Here is a 12,413-nt window from a genome sequence, read left to right as displayed (position 1 = left end):
CGTCAGATCATGTTTTACAATACGTGACAGAGCACTATACGTCTAGCATGAATCTTCATTTCTCGCGATAAACTTTTTGCTTCCAAATGGATTTTCGGCGAATTCTGAATTTAATAAAACATTGTTATGACTATTCAAAAGTTTATTGAATAAATGATTTTCTAAGAAAGGATATTGATACCACCCCTAAGGTGATAAATTAACGCGAGCGAAGCCGCGGGCAAAAGCTGGTTTATATATATATATATATAAGAAAATTATTACTGTATTTCCGTACAATATATAAAAATACATACATCAAGGTACATATGTGCATACAAAAAACTAGTGTTCAAACTGACTGAAAGCATTTTCACGCGGTGATTAAAACGAGACGAGGGAAAGCAATGACGTAGGCAAATACACTGCGGGACAAATTACTGGCGCAACGGACAATTTTTTACAACGCAAAGTTTGTTATTGTGTAATTATTTATATAAAAAAAACATCTATTCAAAAGAGCAACACACAAGTTGCTCTTTCTTCTTGTGATGAGTCTGCGTTCGGAATGAGTGGTAGAATCAAAAAGTTTGTTATTGTGTAATTATTTATATAAAAAAAAACATCTATTCAAAAGAGCAACACACAAGTTGCTCTTTCTTCTTGTGATGAGTCTGCGTTCGGAATGAGTGGTAGAATCAAAAATATGACTATTCAAAAGTGCTTGTATTGAGTTTATTTGAATAAAGATCATTTCTATTTCTATTTCTTACTATAGTTACTTCGGTTACAGTCACTAACGTTTGTTTACTGTATTCACTATATTCTCCCATCATGGAAATTAAAAATGAATCTGTATTATTGTAAACATGTACAGCATTTATTTGAAAAGAATACGAGCTGAGTTTCTTGTCAGTTTTTCTAATCTCGAAATCATTCCGAATTGACGCTAGATTTGAGATATCATAAGAGTCTGTAATGAATACATGAACAAAGATATTTTGAATTTAATTTGATCTGTCGGGCTCAGGGTTCGATTCCTCGCACGGCACAACGTATTATACGAGAAAATATGTACGTATTTGCGAGAAAAAAATATATTCTCTGTATTTGTATCAGTTCTATACCCATCTCATATATCTAGTACCCATAACACAAGCTTTAGCTAGCTTAACTTGGATCTAGATGGCGCTGTGTGAAATGTCCTAAGATATTATATATTATATTAGCTGTGCCCACGATCAAATATGAACAATTTTCCCCGTTTTTGCAACAGTTTTTACTTCTGCTTCGCTTCTATTGGTCCTATCGTAATGTTATATAGCCCAAATCCTTCCTCGACAAATGGACTAACCAACAAACAAAAAAAAACAAATCGAACCAGTACTTCCTGAGATTAGCGCGTTCAAACAAACAAACTATTCAGCTTTATAATTTTAGTATAGATAAAAAACTATGTACATTTAGGTACATACTCGTATCGTATATACATGTAAACAGCTAGTATTCAGTATTCAAACTGACTGTAAAATAGCTTTCATTTTTACACTGCGTAACAAATTATTGGAACACCCAACAATTTTTTTAAAACGCAAGCGTATAAACGTTGGTAAAAGCATATTTGGTTGCTTTTACCAACGTTTGTTTACTGTTATTGAGCCGTAAAAGTGTACGCGACTCGTTGTTCTAACGATTTCAACTATAAAGAACGTACATTTTGCACGGCTATAACGCCAGGTGCCAGTGTTTGTATTAAGCGATTTTTAATCTCTCTTTTTAATGATTTTTAAATGTAAAATTTATTTACTTTTAATTATCAAAAGCATTTAAGTATGTATCTATGTATTTACGAAAAAAATATCTATGTATCAGTTATGTAGTACCCATAATACAGGCTTTAGCTAGCTTAACTCGGGTCTAGATGGCTCTGTGTGAATTCTGAGATTATTATTAGTAATTACTTTCGGTTCATATCTACAGGAGTTTATTTAAGTATTTTTTGTTTTCAACAAATATAAAAAAAACTAAATAAAAATAATTTATTGAAGTTAAGTTTTTTTATATTAATATTTTTTCTTTACCGTTCAGTTCAGTATACAATTGAGAAGAACTAGCGTAAATACATACATAATATACCTAGAAAACACCCATCCGATACAAACAATCGTACTCATGAATACAAATGTTTGTGCCGTGCGAGGAATCGAACCCGCGACCATCGTAAAGCGGTGTGCCAGACCGCTAGACCACCGAGGTCGTCATCAATATTATTTTTATTCATGTATTTGTAAGTTCAATTTAAAATTTTACGGACTATAATACCTAAGAGACAACCTAAAAGACAAACGGATACGAAGCAATTTGCTAAGATTATCTAACTATTTAATCAAGATTTACTTGCTGGCTATGTTTCTTTCTTCATAAATAACTACTTTCCATTCTTTTATTTGCGTTTAATAAATGGTACAGCTTTGTATTCTTAATTTATTTGCTGTATAATATGCTATGTATATGTTTCTTCATAAATAATTACTTTCTATTCTTTTATTTTATTTCAGGACAATTCACACTGCGCCATCTTGTGTCAAGCTAAGCAGAGCTTGTGTTGTGATCTAGATCAGTAATTCCTAAAGTAGTCTATATCGACCCACAGGGGTGTATGACAAACTGCAAGGGGTCTATCACAGCGGTCATCTTGTTGTTACTTTCTGTTTTTAACACTGAACTTGACTACAGTTAGAAATTTACAAAAAAACAATTATAGGTAAGAATGGGGTCTATCCATAACCGAAAAATATAGCAAGGGGTCTACGAGATAAATAAGTTTGGGAACCTCTGATCTAGATACTAGACATTTAATAATAATAATAAATACTTACAATAAACATAAAAAACAACCAGAATATAAATGTTCCGTGCAAGGATTGAAACCCGCTACCATCGGAACTAAACCACTAGACTACCGAGGTCTTCAGACTAGAAAAATAAACTTAAGAGTTAACTAAATAAACTTAACATTAATACTAAAGAGTATCTCAAGTTTACTTATGAATAAGTGATAATACTGTGTGGAGTTCGAATCCACGGCGAAGCAAAGTGGCCGTATGTATAAACATAAATTATTCCAAAGATAAAAGCTGCAGTGCTAAGTTATTTACCGACATAACACAGAAGTTCTGTAGAGATGGCCTAATAGACATATTGATTGATGTGAACTTTCTGAAATATAACTGAAAAGTCAATCATTCAATATTAAGTAACTTGTGGGGTGGTACTATACGAGGGTTGATGGCAGTTTGATAGAGGTCGTACTGACTAAAGATATTTGAATATAACTGAAATAAACTCTATTATTATTAAAATTAAAGTTCAATTTTGAACAATTTTTTCATATAAATTTACTATGTTTTCAATTTTAAAATTAAAGTTTGTTTTGTCACTATATTATATAAAACTATCTATCCGCCCCGGTTTAGCACGGGTGTACATGTATTATATATATAAACCTTTCTCCACTAGAATCAATCTACCTATAAATAAAAATCGCTTCAAAATACGTTGAATAGTTTCAATGATTCAAGCATACATAGGGACAGACAGCGACAGCGACACATTAATGATAAATTAACTTACTTTGTTTTCGTCTTTCGCGACTATTGCATCTACTTCATACGGCTCGTTGGTTATAGGTAAATTAATGAACTTATTGAAATTTGATGAAGTTGATGAATTTAATGCAGTTTGATGAATTTAATGAAGTTTGATGAACTTAATGAAGTTTGATGAATTTAACGAAGTTTAATTAATTTAACGAAGTTTAATTAATTTAATGAAGTTTGATGAACTTAATGAAGTTTGATGAATTTAACGAAATTTAATTAATGTAATGATTTTTTAATAAATTTATGAAGTTAATGATATTTAATGAAATTCACGTCTTATCTATTCCGTATTATTTAGTACCCATAATACAAGCTTTAGCTAGCTTAACTTGGGTCTAGATGGCGCTGTGTGGATTATCCTGAGATTATTATTATCGGAAGTAACGGTGTGTTAAACCACTGGACCACCGAGGTCACCTTAAACACAATAAATAAATGCAAATATTTAAATAAACTAGTTTGTTACATAAAAAATATTGTAAAGACTAGTTAATGTTTTACACCATCACTTATGCCTTTCATAAATTATAAATGATGATTATGATGTTATCATTTATGTATTATTTATATTATTACCCGGGTCTTAATATTTGGTGAATATTTTTTATGGCAAATAAAGGTTAAGACCCGGCTAAAAATATACACGAAATTTTAAAAATAACTGTTATTTATGAAAAAAATATTTTAGCAGACTATTTAATGTTTTACATCACCACTCATAAAATTAATAAATTATAAGTGATGATGATGTTATCATTGATGTGATTAATCATAAACCGTTTCGCTTTTCAAACTTCATCCTATTCAAATAGTGATTTATTATACATATTAAGCCATAATTTACACAGCTTTTATAATATTCGACTTGTTGCTTTTGCGTAGTCATGCTGATTGGTAAACCGTTATCGGTCTGGCGGCGGAACTGATTCGTATATTTATTAAATACTGTTTTTATTCACCCTAAATAAACAGAATATAGAAAATACACTAGTTTAGAGTTCAATAAATGGACGAAGGAAACGAATACTCATTCAATCAATTAATTGTTAATTGATTAAAACTGTATAATATAAATGTAATAAATGTAAATATATATAATCCTTACATCCTTATATAAATATATATAACTCAAAGGTGACTGACACAGTGATCTATCAACACACAGCCCAAACCACTGGACGGATCGGGCTGAAATTTAGCATGCAGGTAGATGTTAAGACGTAGGCATCCGCTAAGAAAGCATTTTGATTAATTCTACCCCCAAAGGGGATAAATTAACGCGAGCAAAAGATAATTCATATTATAAATGCTAAAGTAACTCTGTCTATCTGACGCCATGCCAAAACTACTGAACTGATTTAAATAAAATTTGGTAGATAAATAGTCTGAGAAAACCCTGAGAAAGGACATAATCTGTCTATCTGTCGCGTTTTCACGCCTAAACTATTGAACCGATTTAAATGAAATTTGGTAGAGATATAGTAAGGACATACTATATGCTACTTTTTAATGCGATATAAGGGTTGTAAGGGTCTTAAACGGGATATAAGAGGTTGTATATTAGTATCGTCAGCTTAAACCCCAGAAAAAGGACATAGTCTACTTTTTAATACGATAAAAGGGTTGTAAAGGGTTTAAAGGGGAGGTGAAAGATTGTATGGAAGTATCGTAATATTTGAAGCTAAGCGTAAAAATATGTAATGCGATTAAATGTCACATGTGGATGGAGTCGCGGGCACAACTAGTAAAATATATTCACTAGAAGTATATTTTACAGATACATCAAGAAAATTGAAGACAAAACTGGAGTCGTGTTGTATTAACATTTAAAAAGAAAGATGGAAGATCGTATAAAGTGGCATGAGCTGCACCGAGCATGCTTCTTAAATTATGAATGAATGAATAAGTGCAATAAAAAATACTTACATATTTAATGCACTTGTTCATTCATTCATTATTTAAGTGTGAAACTATTTTTTCAGTTCACATTTAAAGAACTTGACGGACTTTTATAAGGTTCACTGAAAGATAGTTAGATATTTTTTAAAGAAATTAAGATTTACTGTACACCCAGATATGTTAATTACCTACGTATATATATCTAAATATTTTTCTCTTAGTGGCAAACTATTGTAAAACGTATTTCGACCATAACTTATCGACTGCTAAAACATGCTGAAATTTTTACTTTCTTTTATTATTCAAATAACCTTAATATAAACATTATTTTTCGGACTACTCTAATGCTACTCTAATGCCGCAGCTGACCTTCAGCTTCACTGGACGATAGGGGGCGAGTGCAGATGGCCCTCCAAACCCGCGGAAGGACTTATGAAACGACTGAAGGCCAACTCCTGCTTGACGGATACGACTAGTCTGAGGGCTACACCGCTAGGGGTTCGAACCTCGACTCAGGCCGTCGTAATATCGATCCCCGTTTGAATTGGACGGGGGATCGATAGGAGGTGAATATAAGCATTTTAGAACCTTCCTTTTTTAAATCTGCTATCACATTCGGAATAGTAGGGTTGAGCAAGAAACATGACGGGTTCTCTTTGAACCCTAACTTTGTTTATAAACCGTGTCAATCTAAATATATATAACTCAAAGGTGACTAACTGACATAGTGATCTATCAACGCACAGGCCAAACCCCTGGACGGATCGGGCTGAAATTTAGCATGCAGATGTTATGACGTAAGCATTCGCTAAGAAAGGAGTTTGATTAATTCTACCCCCAAAGGGATAAAATAGGGGATGAAAGTTTATATGAAACTTTGTCAATTTTAAACCGATCCGGCTGAGACTTTGCATGCATAAAGCTACTATGACGTAGGCATCTCCTAAGAAAGGATTTTGATAAATACCACCCCTAAGGGGATAAATTAACGCGAGCGAAGCCGCGGGCAAAAGCTAGTGTTACGTATAACTAATCTGTGCCGGATACGGATATAATACTTTCTCTTATTCTCGTTCTTTCCCTTGTGAAGTTTTTGTACTGTGTGACATGTGTTTTCAAGTAAATAAATTCTGCACGTGTATTATCTAAAAACTGCACGTTAATAACTGTTGAAAATAAGAAATTTAACTGTAACATTTCAGGACTTCAAGTACATACGTAGTTGCAGTGAATATACTGGAGTACGACAGCGGTGCTGCCCTGGAGTATTTGTCAAACAGTGTCACGGGCAAAGTCGGCAAACACGCTTGTCTAATGGGAATGCAAATTCGTCGTCCATTCGACGCTACTGTTGGCTTGCCTAGATCCTATAGGTATTTTCGAATGCAGATTTTATTTATTTATTCAATTAACACAATAGTAAAATATAAAATGTAAAAAAAAAATCTAACCTTAATATCTAGGCTCATTATGTCAACACTACTTATTAATATAATACTACTAAATACTTTTCGGTACTCGTTGTCTATCAACTATCTATATATATATATTTGTAATTATAATTGTAATGACTGTTTGTACCAAAATAAATTAAAAAAAAAAAAAACAATATAAACTTACAGCTAATTGCCGATACGTTTATATTTTAAAACTATTAAACTATATACACTACTTAACTATATAATGACAAAAGCTATCCTATTTTATTTATTACTAGTTGTACCCGCAAATTAGTCCGCATGGAATTTAACTTTATTTTTCTAAAATAAAAGTAGCCTAAGTTACTCTTTATTACATCAGCTATCTGCCAAAATAAGTACAAAGTCAAAATCGGTCCAGCCATTTCAAAGATTATAACAATGTATGTATTTAAAAAAAAAAAATGTTATTTTGGGTATATTCATATGCGTGTAGTAAAAACGCTTATTTTAATATTACAAACAGATACTTCAATTTTATCATTTATTATTACTGAAGTTATTATTATTATAAAAAATATTAATAATATATTTATATTGATTATATATTGATATATACTCTTATCTATATATAACTGCACAAAAGCTATCCTATTTTATTTATCTCTAATGTGGATGCAAATGTTCATCCGCGTTGTTTACGATTATATACAGCTCTAGAGTTAACGCCTCGTTGAAAACACATATATATACACACAGACACATATATATATATACATACACAGTATTAATAGGAGTTTTATTGGAATCACAAGTGTTTTATGTAACCAACAAACAGACAGACAAAAATTGCATAAAAATCTATACATATAAATAAAATTATATTCATGTTTGTAATATTGAAATAACCGTTTTTTCCTACATGCATATGAATATAAATACGGTACATACACTAAAATATTTTTTTTTTATAATTTTTGCCCGGAAACATCTAGTAAAATACATGTAAATCCTCGCAGCAGATTGATGTTTAACTGGTGGTGATACATTGTGACTGAACAACTCTTATCTGAACATATAACTGTACAACACACTCTCCGCTCCGCACATTGCATCTCTAATGTGGATGCAAATGTTACATACTACAACCGTTGTTTACGATTATATACATCTCTAGAGTTAACGCCTCGTTGAAAACACAACTATTAATAGGAGTATATGGGAATCACAAGTTTTTATGTAACTGGCAGACGAACTTACTTTAGGTATGTGAAAACCGTTGCATATATATATCGATATAAATAAATAACATTAGAGAATTAACACAACGCCATCTAGTTCCACGGTGCGCAGAGCCTATTTCAGGCGAACATTTATGTATCAACGTGCCATTTTTCCAAAAAAATGTTTAATGACCCTAGTCATTGACGTGCCATTAAATAAATATGACTTTTTGAAAAATCTAAAAGTATCCCACAGAGAAAATAATAATAATATAAATACTATCAAAACTCTCTTTAAAGTAGTGAAATAATATTGTTTTTTCATTACAAAATCTTCTATCATTTTTGATTGTTCATTCGTCTAATGTACGCATAAAATTTTACTGTCAAATTAGTGTGATGACACAGGTTCTTCGTTGCTGTACAGGCAATGACCACAAAAATTTTCGCATGGAAATTTACATCAAGACTTGTACGATGTTATAGTTTTATCATATATATGCATGCTGTCCCGGCAAACGTTGTTTTGCATTAAAATAAAAAAAAATTAAGGGTGACTACCCCTAACATTTAGGGGGATGAAAAATAGATGTTGGCCGATTCTCAGACCTACTCAATACGCTTACAAAATTTCATGAGAATCGGTCAAGCCGTTTTTGAGGAGTATGGGAACGAAAACTGTGACACGAGAATTTTATATATAAGATTATTATTATTATTGCCATTATAAAAAAAAAACTATTTGACTATTTACAAATAAGTTTATAACTATAATTAAATAGTTGAGAAATACGTATATTCTTGTAATCTGTAACTATCTCTATATAGGTACAGAATACAAGGTCTTTATAAAAAAATAAAACTGCAGAAAACTGTCAACGTGTACACGTAAGCGATTTTGAACTGTAAATCAAATGAATAAGCTCCATATTTAAATGCGGCACATCTAAGACTGCTCGCTTACAGTTCTGAGATGAAGCCAATATTTCAGGACGACAATACCTGTCAGCGGCACTCGCAACTCAATTACGACAATCCACCATCACTAATATGCATGAAAAATTCAATATAGAAAAAAATGGCGTTTATTTTGTCAGACAATACCAGTTTACAGGGGAGAAGGGGATCGGTAGTAATGTGAATTAATAACCCCATAGCTAGCAATGTTCCATATAAGGTTGACCTCCACACGGTTCCCCCTGGAAACCATCGTGATAAATTCTTCGTGAATTTGCCACAATGTAAATATTTATTTAATATTATGTATTATATATAATTATGGACTAGTTTATAATATTTTTATACATTGTTATTTTAAATGGTGTACCTACATTCAAATTTTTTATTTTTATAAAAAAATCTCTGTTTCATCTCTGTTTGCCCATTGCATCTATGTCCGCCATATGCATCTATATTTGTGTATTTAATAAATAAATAAATTTATACTTATATAATTAAATTGAAATTTGGTGCAAGCACATGGTATAAGGATATATGTAAGGAAAAGAGAAAGGGAGAGGCATCGACGGCCTGAGCCGAGGTTCGAACCCCTAGCGGTGCCCTCAGACTAAAGTCGTATCCGTCAGGCGGGAGTTGGCCTTCAGCTGCTCCATAAGTCCTTCCGCGGGTTTGGAGTGCCATCTGCACTCGCCCCCTATCGTCCAGTGAAGCTGTAAAGGCCAGCTGCGGCCAACAGCATTAGAGTAGTCCGAAAAAAAAAGGTAGAGGCATTCCGTGTGAGGCAGCCGAGATGACCAGACGTGGTACCCAAATTATAATAATTTTCTATAATTTTGTGACTATAAAACAAAATAAAAATCAATTACCGCTGTATCGGCGTTTGATGTTTTCTGAAACTTCCAAATAAAAATAACAGTCCGTACCCGTACATTTTACCTGTATCCAAAACCAAAAACTGCATTCGTTAAAATTACCTGTAACAAGAAATTATTGATAAGTAAATGTAATTCATGAAAGATAAGTAAATAATTTATGAACGCAGAATTAGGAACTGCTGAAGGTTTGTGGTAAACGCAGCAATACATATGTATCATATAATACATATAAACTTTTCTTTAGGAACCTGTACATATTACATATTGATAACAACGCCAAAGTAAGGTACATTTTCATAACTTAACTTAACTTAGATATGCCTGCAGTTGCGAACGCGTATTGGAATATTATGATGTATAAGATAACCTAAATGCCGTCTACACAAAGTTAGTAATTCATTTTATGGTAATTGCGTAAGATTCTATAATAAACTGCCAGAATCTACGCTAAATCTGACAGAGAGGCAATTCAAATTTGATATTAAACAAATGATATGAAAAAAAACCTATTATAGCATAGATCAATTTATAGATGATAGCAATATATAGTAAGAATAAGTTTATTTGCGGACAACGTTATAATTTATTTTTCATACTGCTTTCTTGATATATGATAGCGTAGCGGCTTTTATATTGATTGCCGCATGCATCCTCATGTAAAGTACGAATACTGTAACTACCATATAGTAATTTTTGTAGCTGTGACGTGGTCGAGTGGAATGAGTGGTGATGCTCATTAAAATGTCCACACATGTGGCGGCGTGGTGGGCCGGGACATTGGGCTCCCTAAAATATTTATCGAGCGCAATGATGGCTGGCTCATCCGTCATACTCGTAAACGAGTGCTGCTTGTAGGGACTGGTCTGCTCTTATCACTACGACTGATTTAATCTTATCACATTTTTTTTAATCTACTATTTTGTTTTATTCGGAAAGCTGTCTCATCACAAGAAGAACGAGCAAGAAACTTGTGTGTTGCTCTTTTAAATAATTTTATTCTTACTTTACAATTTAAGTTTAAGTGTGTGAATACACTATCGATTAGCACTACACATTCAATTAAATAAACAAATAGAAAAAATATTGAATACACAACAACTGGTTAAACAATTAATAAGAGGAAATCAGTCATAGTGATTAGAGCAGACCAGTCCCTACAAGCAGCATCCGTTCACGTGTGTGACGGATGAGCCATCCATCACTGGGCTCGACCATATTTTAGGGAGCCCAATAACCCGGCCCACCACGCCGTCACATATACATATCATACATAATAACCATTCAGACAAAGAATGATACAATTTTTTATACCGTGCCTGAAATCGAACTCGCAACCATCGAAAGTAAGGCAGTGTGCTAAACCACTGAACCACAGAGGGCGACAAATGAAAATGACTTCCAACCCTTAATAAAATATAAACATATTGGATGCCTAACATTGCTATTAAAGTGTATCCGTCAAAGCTGAGTTGTCTTTCATGACGCTCCATAAGTAAAATCCACGACAGGTTATGAGACAGCCATCTGCACTCGCCCCATTTTGTTACGTCTTTCCATTATGGTCTAAGAGGGTAAAGGTAGCGGCCAATTTTAGCATTTATAACTCAAAGTGTCTGAAAAAAACACACAGCCCACCACGGACGTCACATATACATATCATACATAATAACCATTCAGACAAAGAATGATACAATTTTTTATACCGTGCCTGAAATCGAACTCGCAACCATCGAAAGTAAGGCAGTGTGCTAAACCACTGAACCACAGAGGGCGACAAATGAAAATGACTCCCAAAAAACCACTTAATAAAATATAAACATTATTACGATTGCGCTAACATTGCTATTATTGTATATGTAATTTTCCTCAAAGCTCAGCTGTCTTTATGACGTTCATATTAAAATCCACGACAGCATTATGAGACAGTTCCGCACCTTGAGACTCATTTCTCTTCAGTTTTGTTACTCTTTCCATTATGGTCTAAGAGGGTAAAGGTAGCGGATACAATTTTACGATTTATAACTCAAAGGTGACTGACATAGTGATCTATCAACACACAGCCCAAACCACTGGATTTATCGGCGTAATATGTTTTTCTCTTACATTCAACTTCATTCGCAGTCATCCTGTTATTTACTCCCTTTCTCACCATATCATCTTTCACACAGTCCATCCATCTCTTTTTCAATCTTCCTCCTGGATATAAAAAATGATTATTTTATGTTTATTTTTATTTATCTACACGGTAAATTAAGTTTAATTATATGTACATTTTGTTTGCTCTTTTTTTTCGTTTGTTGTTTATTTTGTATATTGTATTTTTTACATTGCACTGAAAAAAAAATTTTTCTTTCTTTCTTTCTTTCCTCTACCCTTATAACCATTCTCATTCATGTG

The 12,413-nt window shown here is 32.7% G+C and overlaps 1 protein-coding gene across 1 annotated transcript in view; it reads right to left on the bottom strand.

Moving 5' to 3' along the window:
• Positions 1–12,413, bottom strand: part of LOC131846200 (kinesin-like protein CG14535) — a 520,617-nt gene that overhangs the window by 106,257 nt on the left and 401,947 nt on the right. The window lies entirely within an intron of this gene.

Source organism: Achroia grisella, unplaced genomic scaffold (genome assembly GCF_030625045.1).
Source record: "Achroia grisella isolate CSIRO2021 unplaced genomic scaffold, CSIRO_AGI_Agris_v1 utg504, whole genome shotgun sequence".
Classification (NCBI taxonomy): Eukaryota; Metazoa; Arthropoda; class Insecta; order Lepidoptera; family Pyralidae; genus Achroia; species Achroia grisella.
The sequence above is the reverse complement of the archived record's forward strand: the minus strand, read 5'-3'. Positions and strand labels throughout refer to the sequence as shown.